A 9,248-nucleotide genomic window follows, 5' to 3' on the forward strand; every position below is an offset into this window, starting at 1 on the left:
GGCCACTGGGGCAGGCCCCAGATGCTAGGTTCTTATTCCAGGCTAGAATACAGCAAGGGTGAAAGGCAATAGGGAATTTGCCTTTTTAGCCAGGGGATGTCCCAGTGAACAGTCAGAGATCTTGCACTACCTTCATAGAACTTATAGTCCTTCAGAGAAAATAAACATTGAACAATTAATCACACAATTGAAGACTGCTGTTAAGAAGATGCAAGAGTACCCAAGAGAAATGAGTGCCTATGTCTGAGACAGCTGAAAAAATATCCATATACCTTTATTATAACAGCCCAAACTGCAAATAACCAAAATTTCTGTCAACAGAAGAATGGATAAGTAAATTGTGGTATATTCATACAATGTGAGACTACTTAGCACCCTCCCCTCCCTTCAACAAACAAGACAATAAAAAGCCCCCAAACCACTGCCATATGTGACAACATGGATTAATCTCATAGGCATAAGGTTGAATAAAAGAAGCCAGATACAAAAGAACACATACTGCATTCTGTTTGTATGATGTTCAAGAAGGAGCAATAGGAGTCAGAATAGTGGTTACCTGCGGAGGGCGGTTACTGATTGAGAGGAGCCAGGCAGAGCCTTCCGGAGCGCTAGAAATGCTCTGCACTTGGATCCAGACGCAGGCGTACGCATACGTAAATTCACTAAGATGTATACTTACTGTGCACTTTTCTCTATTTATATTATACCTCAATTTTTAAAAAGGTAAGTGTATGTGGCGCCCAAAAGGGAATTTCAACCTTTTCCAAAGTAAACAAATAAATAAATAAATAGTCCAGGAAACTTGTCATTGGACGTGTGGTTTTCACCATCAGCTCACGGCCATGTTTCACAGTGGTTCTCAATCCTGGCTGTGCAACGGCATCACTTCCCTTTTATTTTAATTTTGTTAATTTTAATTTGATTTTTGACATAGGCAATCTATTTATCTGTTTAATATTCAACAGATTTTAAAAGGTACACAGTGAAAAGTTGCCCTCTCCTCTCTGGAGGATCCCAATCCTCCAGCCACCCAGAACTCCCTCAGAGGCAACCACTGCCCCTCGAGTCTTATCCATCCTTCCAGAGATATTTTATGCATGCATGAGATAAGACACATACATATTATCATCCCCTACACAAATGGTCGCATGCTAATTTATACCAGTTTCATTCATACAACACTCTGTCTTGGAGATTTTTCCTTATCAGTCTGTAAACAACTTCCTCAGTCTTTTTTAATGGTTGTATAGTATTCCAATGTGTGGGTTTACTATAAACTTTTAGAAAACGCTCATGCTCTGGGTTTTCCTTGGATTTAATGCACTGGAGGTGAGATCTGGGTAAGATGTGCAGACAGATCTGGGAACCACTGGTGTAGCTTATTGGTCTCTTTCTTCTTCAGCCTGTGACAGGAATGGTGCTGGTTTCCTAGAGCTCAGAAAGCTGGTTCAGGGTCTTGGAAAGTCAAATGAATCCCTTCCTTCTGATGAACAGAAAGCAGAGATAAGATTCTCATTAGCAAGAGACACAGTGACAAGAAATCAAGAAAAGCTGGCCTGCAGCCCTGGACCTATATACAAGAGTAGGGAGAGGGCTCGCATGGTGCAGTCTCCATATTTTCAGACAGCAGAGGACTTATCACGCAGTGAGAACACAAACTTAGTTATAAGATGGAAGAAGCTCTTTCCAGACTCTGAGCTTTAGAAAAGTAGCAGATGAGTTTTAGCACGGGTAAGTGAAAGATGGAATGTTGAGAAAAAATAATAATCCAAACTATACTTATAGCTTCTTGGGCTAAACACATGTCTACACATAATACTAGACTGCTCTCCAAGCCCATCAGCTTCACGTAGCCAAAAGAGTTCACTGTGTTGGGCCCAATAAAGAAACGTATTAAAAACATAAGGGAAAACACTGTCGTGCTATCATATGAAAGTATCGTGTTTTTGTGTCTGAATTCTATGTGGAATTTTGTTGATAAACCTCAGGAAAATATGCTAGGACTCAAGAAAGTCACTTTAAATGGTTAAAAGGGGGCTGGCCCCACGGCTGAGTGTTTAAGTTTGTGCACTCTGCTTCCGCAGCCCAGGGCCTTGCTGGTTTGGATCCTGGATGTGGACGTGGCACCGCTCGACAAGCCATGCTGAGGCCATGTCCCACACAGCACAACCAGAAGGACCACAACTAGAATATACAACTATGTACTGAGGGGCTTTGGGGAGAAGAAGCAGAAAAAAAAAAGATTGGCAACAGTTGTTAGCTCAGGTGCCAATCTAAACAAAATAAGAAAGCTAGTGCCTCCTCTCACAGGCATTAAAAAAAAAAAAAAAGAGAACAGGCCAGGATGGGGATGAGAAAGGAAACAAAGTATTTGGGCTTTTGAATATGGTAAAACTGATGGCTTATATGCCTAATTTTTTACTTTTATAAAGTCAAATAGATTTCCAAATTGGAAACTGCCTAAATGTCCTTCAGCAGGTGAATGGTTAAAGTGTGCCACATCCATACTACGGCATTCTATTCAGCAATAAAAGGAAGCAGACTATTGATACGTGCAGCTACTTGGGTGGATCTCACGTTTCAACAGTTTACGTACTGTTTGGCTTGATTTATATAACATTCTATAAACAAAATTGTAGAGACGGAGAACAGATGAGTGGTTCCAGGGGGTAGGGGTGGGGAAGGGAGGGAACTGTGGCTATAAAAGAGTAGCATGAGGGGTCTTTGTGGCAATGCAACTGTTCTGAAGCTTGACTGTGGTAGTGAGTACATGAATCGATACACGTGATGAAACTGCATAGAACTAAACACACACACGCACTGGAGTGTATGTAAAACTGTTGTAATAAGGTCAATGGATTGTATCAATGCCAGTTTCCCAGTTGTAATATTGTACTATAGTTACGGAAAATGCTACCAGTGGCAGAAGACAGGGTGAAGGGTACATGGGATCTCTCTGTACGATTTCTTACCACGGCATGTGAACCCATAATTATCTCAAAGTCTAATTTAAAAAAATTAAATAAGCCTAGAAAGTTAGTGCTAGAGAGAAGTAGAAATGGACAAAGCAACATTGACATTGATTTTTATCCAATTCAAAAGGGGTCAGCTCTTGACCTTTAATAGAAGTAGATTTAAAACCAATGGAACTATGTACCTTTCACACTTTGAGTAATGAACGTATGAAATGCATTCATCTAAGAGATGTAAGAGGATAAAGACATAAATATACTTTTAGAAAGCAATGATGGGTCTCTAAGACACATTAAGACTTTTTGGAAGCTTTTCTAATCTTGGCGCTTGACATCACAAAGGAGCACCACATAATTTCACAACAGGGTCACATTGCAAGATGTAGGAATTTTAAAATTAATTCAACAGTTGTTTGCTGAGCTCCTATTACTTGTCAGGCACTGTCCCAGGTGTTCTGTGTTAGAAAAGCAAAAGACACGCCCTGTCCTCCTGAAGCTCATTACCTAGAGTTCTTCTGTAACTTTGTAAATGTCCCGCTGTTCAGGAATTCAAAGCTGGTGACATTATTTATGGAATAGAAATGAATGTCATCCTGACAGATATTATTTTTAATGGTATCCTGATTAATAGTCACACTTGAGGCTATTTTAAAAATGGAAGCAGTCACCATGAAGTGTGATAGGAATTACCCCAAAATAGACCATTTTATCCTCTGTGAATAATTTAGACCCTGGCACTCCAAATGCAGTCAAGAGTGTGAGGAGCGTGAAAGAGCTGATCGAGAACTTTCAGAAAGTAGGGCCCGTCTCTTATTGTCTCTGTATCCCAGGACTTAACAGTATGCTTGGTATGCACCAGGAGCTCAATAAATGCTGAATTGACAATCTAGAGGTTTTGCTACTCTTATTTTATATGAGTTTAGGCCAGAAGAAGCTTCTAAGGCTCTGCCTTTGATGACTGGAAATTGAATTTGACTAGTGTCAGGAGGATCTGGGATGGGATATAAAACAAAAGAAACAAACCTGAATGCAGATGAAAGAAGCCATTGGCACAAGACTGACTTGTAACTGGACCTGTGGCACGCCTTTGGCAGTTGGAGGCACCAAGAGCTGCAATAGCTCATCCCAGCACAGTGGCTGCTCTGACACCATGGACTTGAGTTTCTCCCTTCTGTGTAAAGGAACAGAATCCCATCTGCTCGCTCCCTTCCATCCAGAGGTGGCGTGGGCATGCACCTTCATTGACCATTAACTTTCAGGCATAGAGATTAGCCCAGCATCATGAACCTTATCAAAATGATACCACAGCAATGGCAAATCATTATGAATACTTCTTGGCGGTGAGCTTCCCAGAAGACAATTATCGAAGAGATGTGGAACAAAATGTAAAGATGGCCTTCAGCATCCTTAGCCTCATTGACTGCCATCAAAGGCAGTATTATATTTGACCTGTAGGAGAAAATAATGAATACCTGCCAATATGGCGGAGACAATGCAGTGATAAGGAAGTTTATTTCCATGATCTTTTGGCAAAGGTGGATATTTATATCAATACTCAAGGATTAAAAAACATTCTGTGCTTATTTTTTTGTTGAATGTAACATTTTTTTCCTTCTGCCCAGCCAGAGACAGAGAAGGCCTGGAGCACTGTAGAGCGGTGACTGCACCTTGTAGACCTCTAACTACATGGTTTGTAATCGACCAAGGGCCCCCACTGCTTCGTTCTGAAATCCATAGCAGGATTTGTATTGAGTCCATGCTCCCCACTGGGAGCTACTGGCCAATAACTGTGTGTGCAAGGATACTAGGGCTTCTCTGACAGTTGACTTTGGCTCTAGCACTCCATGAGGGCCTTGCCAAACTTTGTTAGACTTCATGACAGTCTAGGATGCTTCCATCCAACCTCCCTGCCTCCCTCCCTCTCACTTTCACTTCGGGGGTCAGACTTGGCTCATGGTCTTAAATGGCTCTCCAGTCTTTTGGACTTCCTCTCCATTTGCTCTCCCATAGGCATTTCTCCTAATAAAATCCTTGCACGCTTAATCTCTTCTTGGTGTTTGCTTCTCAAGGGACCTGTACTAACACAAGTGGTATTGAGAGTGGTCTGAGAAAACAGAAGGCAAGATGGGGATGTGCGAGTGGATCACCCACCACTCAGCATATGAAAGAGGAAACCATCTTGGTTTGGAGGTGGGGCATGGATAGTCTCTGGCACAATGTGGTGCTCAATTGCTAATGATTTCACTGGCAGTGACCTGGGAAATGTCATGGCGGAAGGGAATGCTGTGGCAGGTGTGATGATGGAGGAATTTGAAAAATATAGGGGGAACAATGCTTACCAAAGCAATGGAGTTGACTGGTTACTGCAAAGTTGCACTCATGCCCTGCAAAAGGATAATGAGACACTGAGGGCTATTAACAAGTAGATAATGGCTAAGTGCAAGAGCCGAATGCCTTGGTAGTAATTCACAAAGAAGCCCTTACCACTCACAGTGGAAAGGCAGAGACACTTGAGTAGCAGGCTGATGACCTCATTGTGAGTCACAGAACTCCAGAGATGTTTGAATGCTCAGCTAAGACAAGTCTATTATGCAAAGGATAGAGCCATGGGAAAAGCTGTGCTATGGACTGTATTGTGTTCCCCCCAAATTCGTATGTTGATGCCTCAATCCCCACTGTGACCGTGTTTGGAGATAAGCTTTAGGAGGCGATTAAAGGTTAAATGAGATCGTAAGGGTGGGACCCTAATCTGATAGGACTGTGAACTTATAAGAAGAGGAAGAGATCACCCTCTCCCTCGCTCTGCCATGTGAGAACATAGCAAGAAGGCAGCCATCTGCAAGCCAGGAAGAGAGCTCTTACCAGACACCAAATTGGCTGGCACTTTGATCTTGGACTTCGCAGCCTCTAGAGCTGTGAGAAAATAAATTTCTGTTGTTTGAGCCATGCAGTCTGGTATTTTTTTATGGCAGTCCAAGTAGACTAAGACAATCTGGGACCCTGTAACATGGGACAGGGACATCTGGATAAATATTGAGGATGTTAACGCTATAACCCCCCTGGATCACCTGGGCTTGCAGAGTTAGCCCATCCTCCCCTAGCATGATCCAGCACTTTCACTGTGCTAGAATATGCTGCAGAAACCTCTCCCCTACAAGGCACCAGGTGCTCCCCTAAGGAGCTGCTCTCACCTCCTCTCCTGGCTGCCAGACTGCTACTAGTTAAATCTCAGCATAGATTTAAATCTTGCTGGAGATGTGCTTGACCAGATGAGGGAGAAAAGAGACTACACCTAAGGAATTGTAAAAAAATAGACAGCAGGTACTGGCAGGAGCCAGGGGGGCATGTCTGGGATTGTAATTTAGGGGTTTTTGATCAAAGGGGCTGGAATGTGAGGCTGGAGAAGCAAGAATGTGTTGATTTGGGGGCACTTTCACAGAACACGAGATTTAATATCCTATTGAGAACCCCAGGGGATGGAAAAAACTGAGCTGCTTGCTGGGGTGGCTCTTAGAAGCCTGGAAAAAATAACGGCCAACACCAAGCAAAGTGGAAAATGCCTAAGTTACTCAGGAAAATGGTAGCAGAAGTCATAAAGAGGAAATGGGCAACCTAGAATGGATATATAAGGCCAGAAGACAATCCACTAGAGGATTACGTTCCCTGAGAGGGCCCAGAGGACAACATCACTTGCCAAGGGCATTGCGAGTGAATGAAAAAGTTCAGTGGTTGCTCTCCTCTGCAGGTCAGGACAGGTAGGAGAGACGGTCACAGAGCTGAGCTCATTAACCTCCATGGAGATGAAGGGCCCTGAGTAATAGAGGCCAGGTGGCAGCAGGTAACCCCCAGAAGCCAGGAGGCCACAATTACTGTAAAAACCAGCAAAATTGGACAGACAGCCAAATGAGCTTGACCCTCAGGGAAACAGTTAGTAGAGCATGGCGTCTCTAGAGGAAAAATAGACATGGATCAAAAAGGGTGCTGCTTAACAGCTATAATTAAAAATAAGGCAGAATCAAGGTATAATAGATGGAGGACAGCCACCCATGTAAAAATTCAAGGTCCTTTTTTCAGTTTCAGACCTGGGCCAATTTTAAAATCAGAAACCCGTTGACTGAAGAGGTGGTCCCTAGAAGGAGGGAACCTACAATATTACGACCATTGTGATGATTCCCCAAGTCCTTCTCTAAGAGACCTGATTTATTTGGGTGATTGTACACTGGGGAAAGAGGAATAACCAGACATTCTGAGCACCATTAGAGCCAAGATTGACATGACATTGATACCTAGAGATTCAAGTTGTCCTTACATACCCTGTTAAGAGTGAAGGCCTATGAGGGCCAGGCAATAAACAGAGTCCTGGCTAATGTTCAGCTCATGGTGGGTCCGCTGTATCTTCAGATTCACTCAGTGGTCATTTCCCCAGGCCCAAAACACACAATTGGAATTGATATACTTGGCAGTTGGAATAACCTCCACCTCAGGTCCTGGTGTGTGTTGTACAAAACTACCATAGCGGGGAAGGCCAAATGCAACCTCTGAAATGCTCGAGTTACTCTGGACCCCTCACCTCCAACCCCCGACACACACACCCAATCAAAGAGTGTGAAAAAACCCAATACCCTATTCTGGTGGGAGGAGGAGATGATTAGTGTCACCATTAAAAACCTTAAGGGTTTAGCATTTAATTTGTCAATCTCAGCCCTACAAAAGCTGGTTGGATCCTGGAGAATGACCGTAGACTATCACAGGCTTATACCAACTAGCAACCTTGATCGCAGCTACTGTAGTGAATATGGTATCATTGCTAGAGCAGGCTAACCAAGCTGCAGGTACATGGCATGTAGACAGTGATTTGGTGAATGCAGTCTTTTTCATTCCAGTTAGAAAGGAAGATCAGAAACAGTTGCATTCCTGTGGGGTAGACAACAAAATTCATTTACAGTTTTGCCTCAGACCTATATTAACTCTTCTGCTCTCTGTCATAATATAGTCCAAGGAGAATATACCATCTGGATTACACCATTACATTAATGACATCCTGTTGTTTGGTCGGGACGAGCAAGAGGTGACTAGCATGCTGGAGGCCCGGGTAAGGCACACGCACTACAGTGGGTGGTAAGAAGCCCTGTGAAGAGTCAAGGATTGGCCATTTCAGAGAATTTTTTAGGAGTCCAGTGGTCAGGGGCCTCCAAAATAAAAAAACAAATTGCATATCTTGTATCCCTTACAACAAAGAAGAAAATCCAGCACCAGTTGGCCTCTTTGAGTTCCGCAAGCAACACATTCCACATCTAAGAATATTGCTCTGACTCATATCCTGGGGGACACTGAAGACAGTTGGCTTTGTGTGGGACCAAGAGAAGGAAACGGTGATTCAGCAAGTCCAGGCGGTGGTGTAATTGCCATGCCACTTGGGCCATACAACGTGGCAGATCCATCCTGTGGGGCTGGAGGTGTCAAGTAGTGGGAAAAGACATACCATAGAGCTTATGGCAAACACCAGTGGGAGAATCACAATGCAGGTCCTGGGTTTTTGAGCAGGACCATGCCTCATACTCAGAGATTGATATGCCCTTTGAGAGTCAGCTTTTGGCATATTACTGGGGCCTGGTGGAGATGGGACATTTGACCATGGGGGACCCAGATGGGGAACATGGGGGACTACATTTGGAACTATCTATTATGAGCTGAGTCCTGTCAAGCCTGAGAGCCACAAAGAGAATAGCTGCAGTCCATCATAAAATAGAAACAGTACATCCTAGATTGAGTCTGAGCTGGACTAGAGGGTATGAGTAAGCTGCATGAGCAGGTAGCCCAAACCCTCATGTCACCACCTGTCACAGTTGAATCAGTGCCCCTCCTCCTTGGCTGCACCTACAGCTGTAGACAGGATCCTGTATGCAGCTGAAAGAAGGGGAAAATCCCAAACTTGGTTTACATATGGGTTGGCTTGATGTGTGGGAGCAACCTAAAAATAGATAACAGTCACATTCCGGGTTGGCCTAGAAACTCAGTGGAGGGAAAATCTTCACAGTGGACAGGGCTGTCTAGCTGGCCACCCACTTGGTGTAGAAGGAAAAGTGGCTGCGGGGGAGAATATACGCAGGGCCTGGGCAGTGGCTGAGGAGGTCAGAGGTAGAGGAATGTTGATGTACAAATGAAAGTGGGCAAAAAACATGAAGAATTTTGTAGTACATTTTAATGTCCACCCAGAAGCATCTACCCATAGAAGAGGCCCTGAACAATCAATTAGACAAAATGACTTGGCCAGTG

At 43.7% G+C, this 9,248-nt stretch overlaps 1 long non-coding RNA gene across 1 annotated transcript; it reads right to left on the reverse strand.

The window, feature by feature from the left end:
• Window positions 1-255: 255 nt before the first annotated feature.
• LOC138921716 (uncharacterized) lies at window positions 256-8,714 on the reverse strand. The gene is made up of 3 exons (XR_011434541.1): window positions 5,312-8,714; window positions 3,996-4,421; window positions 256-1,483 (listed from the first exon to the last, which is right to left on the reverse strand). It is a non-coding gene; the product is annotated as an uncharacterized lncRNA (long non-coding RNA).
• Window positions 8,715-9,248: the final 534 nt, after the last annotated feature.

The sequence above is a fragment of the Equus caballus genome, chromosome 2, assembly GCF_041296265.1.
Source record: "Equus caballus isolate H_3958 breed thoroughbred chromosome 2, TB-T2T, whole genome shotgun sequence".
Classification (NCBI taxonomy): Eukaryota; Metazoa; Chordata; class Mammalia; order Perissodactyla; family Equidae; genus Equus; species Equus caballus.